The sequence below is a fragment of the Ambystoma mexicanum genome, chromosome 12, assembly GCF_040938575.1.
Source record: "Ambystoma mexicanum isolate Mex_15411 chromosome 12, UKY_AmexF1_1, whole genome shotgun sequence".
In the NCBI taxonomy this organism is placed as follows: domain Eukaryota; kingdom Metazoa; phylum Chordata; class Amphibia; order Caudata; family Ambystomatidae; genus Ambystoma; species Ambystoma mexicanum.
In genome coordinates this window covers 479,540,227-479,552,289 of record NC_090936.1, presented here as the reverse complement: position 1 = coordinate 479,552,289, position 12,063 = coordinate 479,540,227, and the positions used below count along the sequence as shown (strand labels likewise).

Sequence of the window (12,063 nt, the reverse complement as noted above, 5' to 3'; positions counted from 1 at the left end):
AGACACATCAGAAGCCTGAAGGAGGTCGTCTCCACTTGCCACTCACGGCCATTGCAAGGAATAATTCATGTTTTTCGCATCGACATATTGCCTCATGTCAAAGAAGACTGAAGGACGGGATGTCACCTCGTGCACGACTGACCCACTGCCATCATCTGCATTACCCATCTCCTTATCCTATCTTCTTGTTTACCCTCCTCAAAGCGTGGCGGAGCTTCCAAAAAGCATTGTATAGTGCTTCACAAACATATTCAGGTAAATAAATGCACCCATCATTCCAATTGGGATCCTGCTCAATGAGATCAGTTAGCTTGAAAGGAAAAAAGGACTTCTTTGTCACGTGATCGCATCCATGTTGATGAATTGCATTTACTAGGAAGCATTGAATCACTACAGGCCTCAGGTCTGGATAGGATTGATGTGGAATGGCATTTCATTTTCAGGAAATACTGTGCCAGAAAATTCTCACTACACACCCTTTGGGAACCTACATTATTCCACACAAAACAATCCAGCAAGAACTGACATTAGCACAAAAAACGACAACCTCACTGATGAATTCTTTTCTATGTATTTTCTGCGCAGTTTACGCCTTGACACCTTTTTCGAACCATTTCTCCTTCCCTTATAAAGCCCTCAATTTGCCATCATAGATTTGACATTCTTCACTGGGATTTGTGTGCATCATCAAAAATGGGAAAAACCTTTTAAAATCAAAAAAATATTATCAATTAAATTGTATACAACTTTTCAAGTTGAATAATATGAACAAATGTTCTGGCCATTCGGGGACCTAATGGGGGAGTTGGAGGAGCTCCACACTACCCCCCCTTGCACCGTCTCTTTGAGGCACCGACACCCCCTCTGTTCACTGGTACTGGGCCGGTCTAAACCCTCCATTGTTTCAGCCTTTCTACATGCTTGCGGTGTCTCAGAGCGCCACAGCATGTGTGGGCAATGCAGAATCTCTAGCCAGAAACTTCAAAATGGCAGAATCCACCGCGCTCACAGGAGCAGGCTGCATGCAAGCCTCTCGGGTATGCTGTACTCAACATAGAGTACTGTTGGTACTCTATTTTATATTTTATTGTATTGTGCATTTGTAAGGCACTTATACAGCAAGAAACTGTGTATCAAAGTGCCCACAGGGCAGGGGAGGGAACATGGGACAAAGGCAATAGAATACAATAATGGACAGAAGAGAGGTGGTCCTCATAGGCCTTGTGAGCATTCGGATCATGCAAGTTCAGAGAGGGAGAGAAGGGACAGGGGAAGGGAGGGGGGTAAGTACTAGGAAATTCCCCAGAGGGGGAAGTGCCAGGGAGTAAGTTGCCAGGAAACCGCTAAGTGCTTAGCAGTGTTCACATAGTAAAGAGTGGTCATCTGCCGATACAATAAGTGCAGTCCTGTGAGGGAACACAGGCCAATGGGTGCCCAGGGGCAAGTGCTGGGAGGAGCTGAAGGTGATTGGGAGGAAGTGCCAGGCCCCAGAAGGACACAAAAGGGCTAAAGCCACCAATCGCAGGGTTTTAGCATGGGAGGGGAAGGGGGAAGGAGGAGGTGAAGAGGAAAGTCTTGAAGCGCTCCTGGAATTTTAGGAGATCCGGCTCAAGATGGAGAGGTAGGGTGAGGCTGTTCCAGAGGAGGGAGCCAGCTGAGGAAAGAGATTGGCCTCCAGCTCGCTGCTTGGAGAAGCACTTGGCCCACAGAGAGTTGGAGCCAGATGAATGGAAAGACCTGGAGGGAGAGTATTTGGTGAGGGCAAGTTGTAGATAGCATGGTCCCTGGCCCCAGACAGCCCTATGTATCGTGGGTTAGAGTTTTAAGCTTTAAGGGCCCGATTCGTGGAATTATGTGCACAGTTCAAAGTGACTTCGCACTGCTGCAAAGTAACTTTGCACTGCCGACACAAACCCTAATACGTGGAACTGTGTAAAGTTTATTTTGGCCAAAAAAAATGAATGAATCGGGCCCTAAATCGTTGAAAATATTTTCTAAACAGGTTATGTTTTTCTCCCAAGTAGTTAGAGCAATAAACAGCTACCAACTCCTTCTCTCTGCCACACATGCACTTGACACTCACCTACTCATTGATTTGCTGTTTTTGTAATAATATTGCATCTTTATGTAATGTTCCATGTCACATATTTCCTCCTTCTAAGCACTGTAATCCTGGTTATTATTACTCAATTTGACTTTAGCCAATTTACCAAATGCACAAGGATGAAGCGCTAAGTCAGTGGTGCCAGGATTCAAATCTATGACCGCAGGTTGTGCCCAGATTTCCGAGGCAAGCGCTAAACCTGCTGAGCTATCTTATCACCATAGATTTGCACTCCAGCAGTGGACACTTGTGTCCTCCTGCATCGCAGGTCTTGAACCTCGGCCACAAGTAAAGAACCAGTCTCCTGGCAAAGTGATTGTTCTCCTATGGGCTGTGGTCTGACCTTCCTGCCTTCTTTCCCCATAACCAAGGAAACGCAGCAGAGCGAGGGAGTCGGTATCGGCGCAGATCATTGCCAGAATAGACTTTCTCTGGCTTAAGAAGGGCCAAGTCCTTCAACGTCCACGGGCGCCCCTTCCATGTTGGTGACCAGGCTCCAGTGCTGCTAGGAGACTACGCTCAGTAGGGAAGCTACATTCTGAGTCCAGACCCACCAGATCTGGAATACCCACTTCTAGAACAGGGAGTTCATGGATGATAAGGGGGTAACTGGGGGCATGCAAAGACCAGGTGATTCAATGGTTCTCTCTCTGACCCATGCTGCTCTCTGAACCCTGCTGTGTTTGGGCATTTCTGGATGCTTGCCTAGTTGGCAGGCTCAGACTGGCCGATATAGCAGTAGGCCCATGGCCGAACCAAAAACGCGCAATGTTAGTGTGGGCCTGTTTTTTTTTTGGTCAAAGTGGGCCACTTTTTGGGCCAATGTGGGCCAGTTTAATGAGTTACTTCACTATGTGGCTAGTAGTTTTGACCAGTGTTGATGAATATATATTCTTTAAAATGCACAACTCAATGAGCATGGCATAGAAGACTATAGCTTACCTGCAGCCTCACCACAGGGCACCAGTGACTTAAAGACTGTGGCAAGGGTGTATGTACCAGGAAGTGGTTAGGAGCAGCTTGTCCCCCGATGGCACCCACACGAAGGACATGACATCTTGTTTGTGAATCGGGACATTTATTGGTCATTTTAGTGTCCCTGCTAGAGGTAAAACTCCAGCTGGACCGTGCACTGAAATGCAAATCCTTTCTTTCACACGATCAAGCCCTGCTCTTCCCCAGGGCAGCTGCGTCATTAGTGGTTGCAGCAGATGCAGCAAAGAGTGTAGGAGTTACAGTTCTCTGGTTGCAGCTCCTGTTAGGTTTTAATGTGTTTGTCATTAACACTCAGAGGACCCATCAGCAGTACAGGGGCCCGAGCTCGCTTCCTAGTCGGGGCCTACTCCTATCCAAACTGAAATACAAAGGAAACACCTTTTACAATTCTTATGAAATGGACTGGTCCTTGCCTCCATGTTGTATGGCCTGCAACTTGTATGCATGTTATGCAGAACAGCAAGATGCTTGTCTGTGTCAAACAATGACTATGAAAGAGTGATTTCGTCACATGGGCTCTTCTGGAAAGTGTCTGAGCATTGCAAGTCGTACACTCCCCCCCCCCACCCCCATAGGACAGTGATCTAAAGCTGCCCTCTTTCAGGTGTGAGATAATCCACAAGCCCTGCCTTCTATGCTCAGAACATTGTGCAGTCTTGTCTATCCCGTTTACGAGCATTAGAAGGTTTCAGATTAAATGCATGCCAATTACTGTTAACCAGCTGTATCCAACACATTATCTTGTGCCAATTAAGTGGGTTCATCCCATGGGTCCAGGAGCACATAAGTAGTTCTCCAGAGATGTGTGTGCAGCACGTATGCCTACGTTGAACGTCTGACAGGGCTAACACTGCCTGTCATGTTTAAGCAGTGAATAAAACGGGTCGCATGTATTGTGTAATAAAACCAACAGCTACTTAAAATTCTTTGACGCTACTACTGTGAAGCGGTCAAGTTCACTTGTTGTGCCAGGTAGCCTGAATCTGGTGGTCCGTGACCAAAGGATGTGCAGGGTGGGGGAGGGACAGACTCTTTAAACAGGGATTAATATGTCGGTTTTTAACATGAAAAAGCATGAAGGTGACTGCTTTTAATAGAAAACATAAGCAGTAGAAAATCAGCTTATATTTTAAAGAACCTGGGGTCTCCCTGGACATCCTATGTGCTTCTTACGGTGGCCAACCCCTAGGTGGGGGCCCAGAAACAATATGTTTACTCAAGGGGGCTTGGCATGAGAACGTTTGAATACCACTGCTGTAGAATATAGTGGTGTTGTTGTCAGAGGAAGGCAAGAGAGTGCAAGAAAATGGCCGCTTCAGGCAGCCTCCCTTCTGTTGGGAGATACAGAATCCCATTTAAAACAGGACTATTTCCAAGTGTCCCTCCTCAACCCATGCTCCCGTTGTGCTGGCCTCTAACCTCATAACCTGAGTGTTGTTTTCAAGAAATGCCTACGCTGTGCCTCAGCGCTTCACCCAGACTCGTCAAAGGAGAGACGTGCCCTTGTTGGCCGCTGCCCCTGGGAAAAGGTCCGGAAAATGCTGGCAAACGCGCCGTGCTACGTGATGGGGACCACAGGGAGGCAATTACAGTATCTATGCCAGCTCCCACCAGGGCTTCAGGAGCGGTGTTACCAAAGCAGCTCACAGCAGGCAGGCGCAGCGCGCAACAGGAAGGAGAGGAGAACTTGAGGGGAGGCGACAGAAAGGGAAGCATTCAGGGGAGAGGAAAGGAACAGGGAAAAAGAGAACAATCGATGAAGGGTAGAGAGGAGGGGATAAGGAATCATATGAAAGAGGAACTGGGGCAGAGAGTATGGGACAAAGGGAGAGGAAGAACCAGCAGACGGAATATAAAAGTGGCAGGAAAGTGAAGAGGAAGGGGAATAACCGGAGAGATGGGAGTCAGGAAGAGGGTAGGTCCGAAGAAGGAGACAGACCAATGGGGGCCATGTTCAAACAAGGTTTATTATAAAATCATAAAGAAAGTGCCTAACTTTCTTTATCCTAAGGACTTCCTACCTAACACAACTAAACTAGGGTGCTCTGCATCAATAGTGAAGTCTGTAACCAAGATGCGGTCCTCCGTCCCAAAAGCTCACCTATCCTGTCCCAAACACCATTACTAAGTAACAGATGACTCCCTTCTCCTGGATTGCTTGCTCAGCAGAGTACTCAGAGTTCTCAATGTTTCTTTTTTCTAAATGACTTATTGTAGGCCACAGGTATTTCACAATACATATCTCTTCTCTTGAGCAAATACAGTTGTCAGGGTTCTCTCTCCTTTCTTTATTCCTCTTCTCACTAGCCCATTCGGGGTGAGCCCTCATTAGACTCTCACTATCCTTATTTGTAGAATTCTCACTACTCTTACAAGTTTGCTACTCACTGGGTATGAATGTGATCAATCTCCGTGTGATTTGCACTCTCCTTGTCAATTTGCCAATCACTGAGACGAGTCTGATCACTCCCGTTATAATTCCCACTCTTCTTATAGATTTGCCACACACTGGGACGTGTCTAATCAGTCCTGTTATAATTCCCACTCTTCCTATACATTTGGCACACACTGGGACGAGTATGATCAATTCCCTTATGATTCTTACTCTCCTTGTCAATTTGCCAGTGTCTGGGACAAGTATGATTAGTCCTGTTAGGATTCTCACTCTTCTGATAGATTTGCCACACACTGGGATGAGTCTGATCAGTCCCGTTATAATTCCCACTCTTCTTATACATTTGCCACACACTGGGACGAGTATGATTAGTCCCGTTATTATTCTCACTTTTCCTATAGGTTTGACACACAATGGGTGGAGTATGATTAATCCCTTTATTATCTTCACTCCTCTTATAAGTTCAACACACACTGGGACAAGTATGATTAGTCCACTCATTATGTTCGGTGTTGTAACATTCATAGGTATCACTGTCCCTCTTTGCTATTATGCCAGGTCTCCTAGGTCTCCCGCTCTCCCCTTTACCTGGGTTTTTATGTGGCTGCATCACCGGTTTGGCGTTCCTCCTTATTCCGCATTCCGGGCACCCTCCTTGGCATCCCACCATGGTATCGCTACATAAGAGTTATTCTGATCCTTTTCCTTTTGGCAACCTCCTCTGGCTTCCATTGGACAGACCTGTCGGAGTATGTTATCAGTGTGCTTCTCCCTCAGCATGTTGAAAATGGGACTATGCATTAGCCCCAGACAAAAGTCCCTCATGGGACTGGCAGCTTTCCGGACATCGATGTCGGCTGCTTGCAGTAAAATGCATCTTGGCTCTGCTTCTCTTGCCTGATTTGCCGCAATGCAATCCAACATCTTCACTGAATCACCGGCTCTCCTCGACCGCCGGTTTGAAACTCCTGGGTCTCTCTCTCTCTGGTTTTCCGGCTTCTCCCACTTTTATCAAGCAATGCTGGGACTTCCCCAGTCTGTTAACATAGTCCTTTGTTGTGTTGGACTTGTTGTCTTTATTACTCACTGTGGTTTCCTCATCACAGTATTTGGTAGACAGACATTCTTCATTACTCCTGTGATCTTACTTTTCACAGTACCGCACAGATCTCTTTCTTTAGTAATTACATTACAATAATATTTACAAGAGCAGTCTTGGTGTCTTTCATTTGCCAGAAATGGATTGGGTATTTAATGACAATAAAAAGGGAGTTCCTCTTTGGAAAGGGACTACTTGTCCCGAAGAGGGGAGTCTCTCCCTGTGAGGTCCCGCTTGTCATCACCCCTAAGAGGAAATTGCATAGCGGACTCACCTCCCTAGCCTCACAGGAAGGGGCTCCCCCTTGGGGAAGGTGACTGAATCCCTCAATTCATCACGATAGCTATAAACCACGGGGGCAAGTAAAGGACAAGAACGAGAAGGGAGCAAGGAGACAGAAGAAGGAGATGGGAAGTGGGTAGCATGGGAACAAGGAATCAAAAGAGAGCTGACATCAGAGGGTAACAGGGAGAATTGATCAGAGGAGAGGAGATGGCTAAGAAAGAAAAGGGGTGCATAGGAATAACTAATTTGGAGACATCTAATAGTGAAGATGAACTGAATCAAAGGAGGCTACAGCCGAAGGGAGCACTCTATGGGATTTAGTAGAATAGGATTGGGAAGTACAAAGAGAAATGGCAGACAAGTGGAGAGAATGGAAAAGGGGAGAGCACTGGGGCAAAGGGAGAGAATGGAATTAAGGGAGTGGCAATATTAGAACTGGGAGATTGAAAGAGAGAAAGGGGCAGAGGAGATACATGTGCTGGTGGGAACCCATGGAGAATAGAAGTGAGGACTAGGATACAGAAGAAAGCATTCATAATTTGATTATTTTATAGCAAATAACCTACATATGCAATGTAATGGATTGTGGTCTCCTAAAGCATAACTTCTGCCATTTTGGTTGCCTCTTGGTGCATGCTGCTGGATCAGAAGATGGGTAGTGGGAGGAAAGGGCAAGGTGTTACGACTGCCTGCCGTACCCTCTATCAATGCCGGCTCTCTCTCCAGCTGAGCCGGCGTCCTCGACCTCAGCAAGATGGCCGCGGTGTGTGGAAGCACTGTGCGTCACAGGGTGACATCACAGCATTTGTTGCTTGGCGTACGGCGCAACACCAGAAATCACATAACTCAGACTGTCACGGACTCCACGTTGCGTCTCAACTGTCCTGTTGCCCAGAGTACTGATGCTGCACAGTTTCCTTGTTCCTAGTTCCTATAAGTTCTTCTCATTTCCCTCCTGCTCCTGAGTTATCTCCCTCCCTGTTTTCTGGATCCCTGTTATTCTTTCCATGTTTCAGTTCCTTCCAGAATGTTCCTTCTTATTCTGTTGTGCTTCCCACTGACATTCAATTTGACCTTTCTTCCCCTTGGATATCGTTTTCCTACCTGGATCCTCGTGGACTTCGTTCTGTACCAAGTGCACTGCCTTTTGGAATTTGCGCACTCCCTGAGGAATCAATGTTTAGATCTGCTGGAGGATGTTCTGCGGCTGCTTTCCAACCAGCCCGACGTTTCTTCCTGGCATCCATAGTGGGGATTCTGCGATCATGACATTTCCCAGTTCCACATCGCGGAGACCGGGAGGCACAGGCCTTACTTCAAGAAGTCTTCCTGATGACCAACTGAGCAGCTAAGGCCGTTTGATGACATAATACGGGTGTGAATCCTCAGGTATTGATTGGTACAGGGCAATAATACTCTGTTCCTTTGTGCTGGTATGTTTCTAGGTTGTTCCTGGCCTTGACGCTTTGCATACCTATATATCCAGAGGGGAGAACCGAAGGATCGGTAAACTGCTAGATTTGCTACCCAGGCAGGTATAACAGGTGGACTGCTAGGTTGAAAGATGAAGGGTGTATGACTGGTTGGGGTAAAAATAGTGTGTATCCGGGCAGAGAGAACTACGCTGCTGTTCTGGGGCTGCTAAGGTTGATAACAGCCCTTGAACTGAAGTGCCAATGGGGATCCGTGAATGCAGTGAAATGATGGGAAGAGGAAAAATCCAGTAGTGTAGTGGGGGTTTAGGGATCTTGGATGGATAGTGATCCCCATTCTGCGGTGTCCTCGCTATTTTTTGCTTTGCTCTTACGTTGATTTCTGCTTGGATGGTTGCATGGGCCTCTTGCACTCTTCTGGGCCCTGCCCGGTATATGCTTGTTGCCGGTTGTTGAGGTCTCATGTCTGTGCCTGATGAGTGAGCCTGATCCGGTAGGGTTCGGCCAATGGGGCAAGCATATAAGTGACATTGTGATAGAAGTGATGATTTCAAATCACGAGCCCGATTTGGAAGATTCTTGAATGAGATCCAGACATTTGCCAGAGTCTCTCTTTTCTGGTTGTCCTAAGCCACGCCTGGGCCTGTGCCAGATGGGTGTTGGTGAGGTCTCCAGTCACAACTTATCATTGAGCTTCCTCCTTTCCTCTGCTATTCCCTGTATATCTTGGCTTCTCCTCTCTTTCGCCTTGATACCGGGAACATCTTGGGTGGGCCGGACAATTAAGTAAAGTGCTACACAAGTAAGCAATATGAAATGACTTCCACTCCTTCCCTCTCCTGTTCCCTGCCTCTCTCTAATTCCCACCACCTCTCCTCATCACCCTCAGTGCTTTGTGGTAGCATGATATTACTGGAAAGTACTACACAAACAAGCAACCACACCTAAGATCATGCTGCTTCCTCCGCTCTGCTACTCCCCCCTACTCCCCATCCTCATGTATTGCCCACCCTCAGTGTTTTGCCATAGTATAATATCATTGTAGGTCGTCCATAGGCAACCACCCTCACGGTAAATTGCCTCCTGCATGTGCTGTTCCTCTCTCACCATCTCTATCCCTACTTCTGCTTCCTGAAACAAACGCAATCAACATAGCATTATGATTCTCAATCCCCTGTTGTTCCGCGTGTCCTTCTACCCCTTAACCCCCCTATGCGCCTTCCCCTAGGCGTATTGAAAAGGCCAAGCAGCTGGCATTGGGGCAAATCATCAGACAGATATCCCTAAGAGTGAAAACGGAGGTCCCCAACAATAGTGCATGGCACCCTGAGATGAAAAGGATTGAGAGACTGCTGGTTGAGCGGTGTGTGCGTGCGTGGGTGTATGTGTGTATGGGTGCAAGCTCCCATAGGCAGTTGCAAGAGCAGTGACGGTTCTACTCAGGTTGTCTTTCTACCTGCAGTGGCATAGCTCTAGGGGTTGGGCAAGGGGAGTAGGGAGTAGGTCGGTGGGATATGGCATCTCTTGTTATGCACTTGGGGGACATTTGTACCACGTGTTCTATTCTCATTCAGAGCTGATTGGTGGTCTATTTTGTCATGAGTCTCAGCCTGCCTGAAACTCGAAAAGGGTCATTTGTTCTCTTTGCACACCCAGGCAATGTAATATATAGCAGCCTCCCAGAACACAAGCACACCCAGGCAATGCAATGCATAGCAGATCCCAGAACACAAGCACACCCAGGCAATGCAATGCATAGCAGATCCCAGAACACAAGCACACCCAGGCAATGTAATATATAGCAGCCTCCCAGAACACAAGCACACCCAGGCAATGCAATGCATAGCAGATCCCAGAACACAAGCACACCCAGGCAATGCAATACATAGTAGATCCCAGAACACAAGCACACACAGGCAATGCAATGCATAGCAGATCCCAGAACACAAGCACATCCAGGCAATGCATTACATAGCAGATCCCAGAACACAAGCACACCCAAGCAATGCAATACATAGCAGATCCCAGAACACAAGCACACACAGGCAATGTAATATATAGCAGCCTCCCAGAACACAAGCACTCCCAGGCAATGCAATACATAGCAGATCCCAGAACACAAGCACACATAGGCAATGCAATATATAGCAGCCTCCCAGAACACAAGCACACACGGGCATTGCAATACATAGCAGATCCCAGAACACAAGCACACACAGGCAATGCAATATATAGCAGCCTCCCAGAACACAAGCACACACAGGCATTGCAATACATAGCAGATCCCAGAACACAAGCACACACAGGCAATGCAATATATAGCAGTCTCCCAGAACACAAGCACACACAGGCATTGCAATACATAGCAGATCCCAGAACACAAGAACACACAGGCAATGCAATATATAGCAGCCTCCCAGAACACAAGCACACACAGGCATTGCAATACATAGCAGATCCCAAAACACAAGCACACACAGGCAATGCAATATATAGCAGCCTCCCAGAACACACGCACCCACAGGCATTGCAATACATAGCAGATCCCAGAACACAAGCACACACAGGCAATGCAATATATAGCAGCCTCCCAGAACACAAGCACACATATGCACTGTGAAAAGATGCTTCTTTAGTTTCTCGCCACATGGACACCTGCTGCCTGTTTTATTTTTTTTCTCGGCCCTTTTCTGCATTCCCAGGAACATTTAAAGACCGAACATTCCCGCCCTAGTAATGCAATGTAATATACATCGATCTTCTTCCATCGAACCGGGCACAGAGACACACAAACAGGTGTGAAGCCTTCATCAATTAGAACTAGTTTCCTCACCCTTTATTGCTTGGATCTCAGGTAGATGGTTACATGGAAGAACAGGGGTTAGGCATCCTTCTAGATCAGGTTCCCATCTCCAGGTCCAGACCGACGCTCGTCCCTGGAATGCCCAGCACTCACCATGCCACATCCCACCTGGCATTCCTAAGCCAGCTGACACTCACGTAGCACAGGTGCCTTCACTCAGCATACAGACAAGCCAGATCCCACATATTCCAATCACAATGCCCTCCTATGACGAAACATATCGTCCTCGGTGACACTGTGCTGTGCCTTCTCTTAACCGGGATTAGGGTCCACTCCCTGCAAAACAATGGCCTGCAGGTCCTCAGCATCAGCAGCTGCCTCCAGCCCAGAAGACTGCCCCCCCCCTCTGCTCCATCCACAGGATATTTATTCCCTGAGGAGCCCAGACTCACAAGACTCTGGGCCACATTGCAGGGTCCTCCACTCCTTCTCCTTCACAAGTTCCACAAGGTCCTTTCTGTTATGTGTGTCAGAGCTAGAACATCATGCCACAGGTAGAAGCACCTTGGGTGGGTAGCTCGTGCCTTAGGTGCTTAATGCCAAGCCTGCACTTCGCAAGTTCAAATCCTTGTCATGCCCGACTCGGTGCTTCATTGTTCTTGTCGAGAAAGTGAGGTCCATTAAATTGGGCAAAAACATTCAGATGAGTACAATGATAGTAAAAGATCTGGGAGATACAATCCATGTATTGGGAAAAGGTTTTACTAGCCCCAAGAGTTACCCAATGTTGAGGACACGGCGATGCCACTGCCCTCGGGCACCGTGCCTTTCCCTCCTAGGTGTTGGATCAATACTTCAGGAACAGCAACACACCCTTTTGGGAAGCTCTTTCAATGACCGCACAGAGATCCATGAAGATCTCATATCTGTGAAAAGTGGAAGACCATC

The 12,063-nt window shown here is 47.4% G+C and overlaps 1 protein-coding gene across 1 annotated transcript in view; it reads right to left on the bottom strand.

Moving 5' to 3' along the window:
- Positions 1-12,063, bottom strand: part of PTN (pleiotrophin) — a 297,343-nt gene that overhangs the window by 248,593 nt on the left and 36,687 nt on the right. The window lies entirely within an intron of this gene.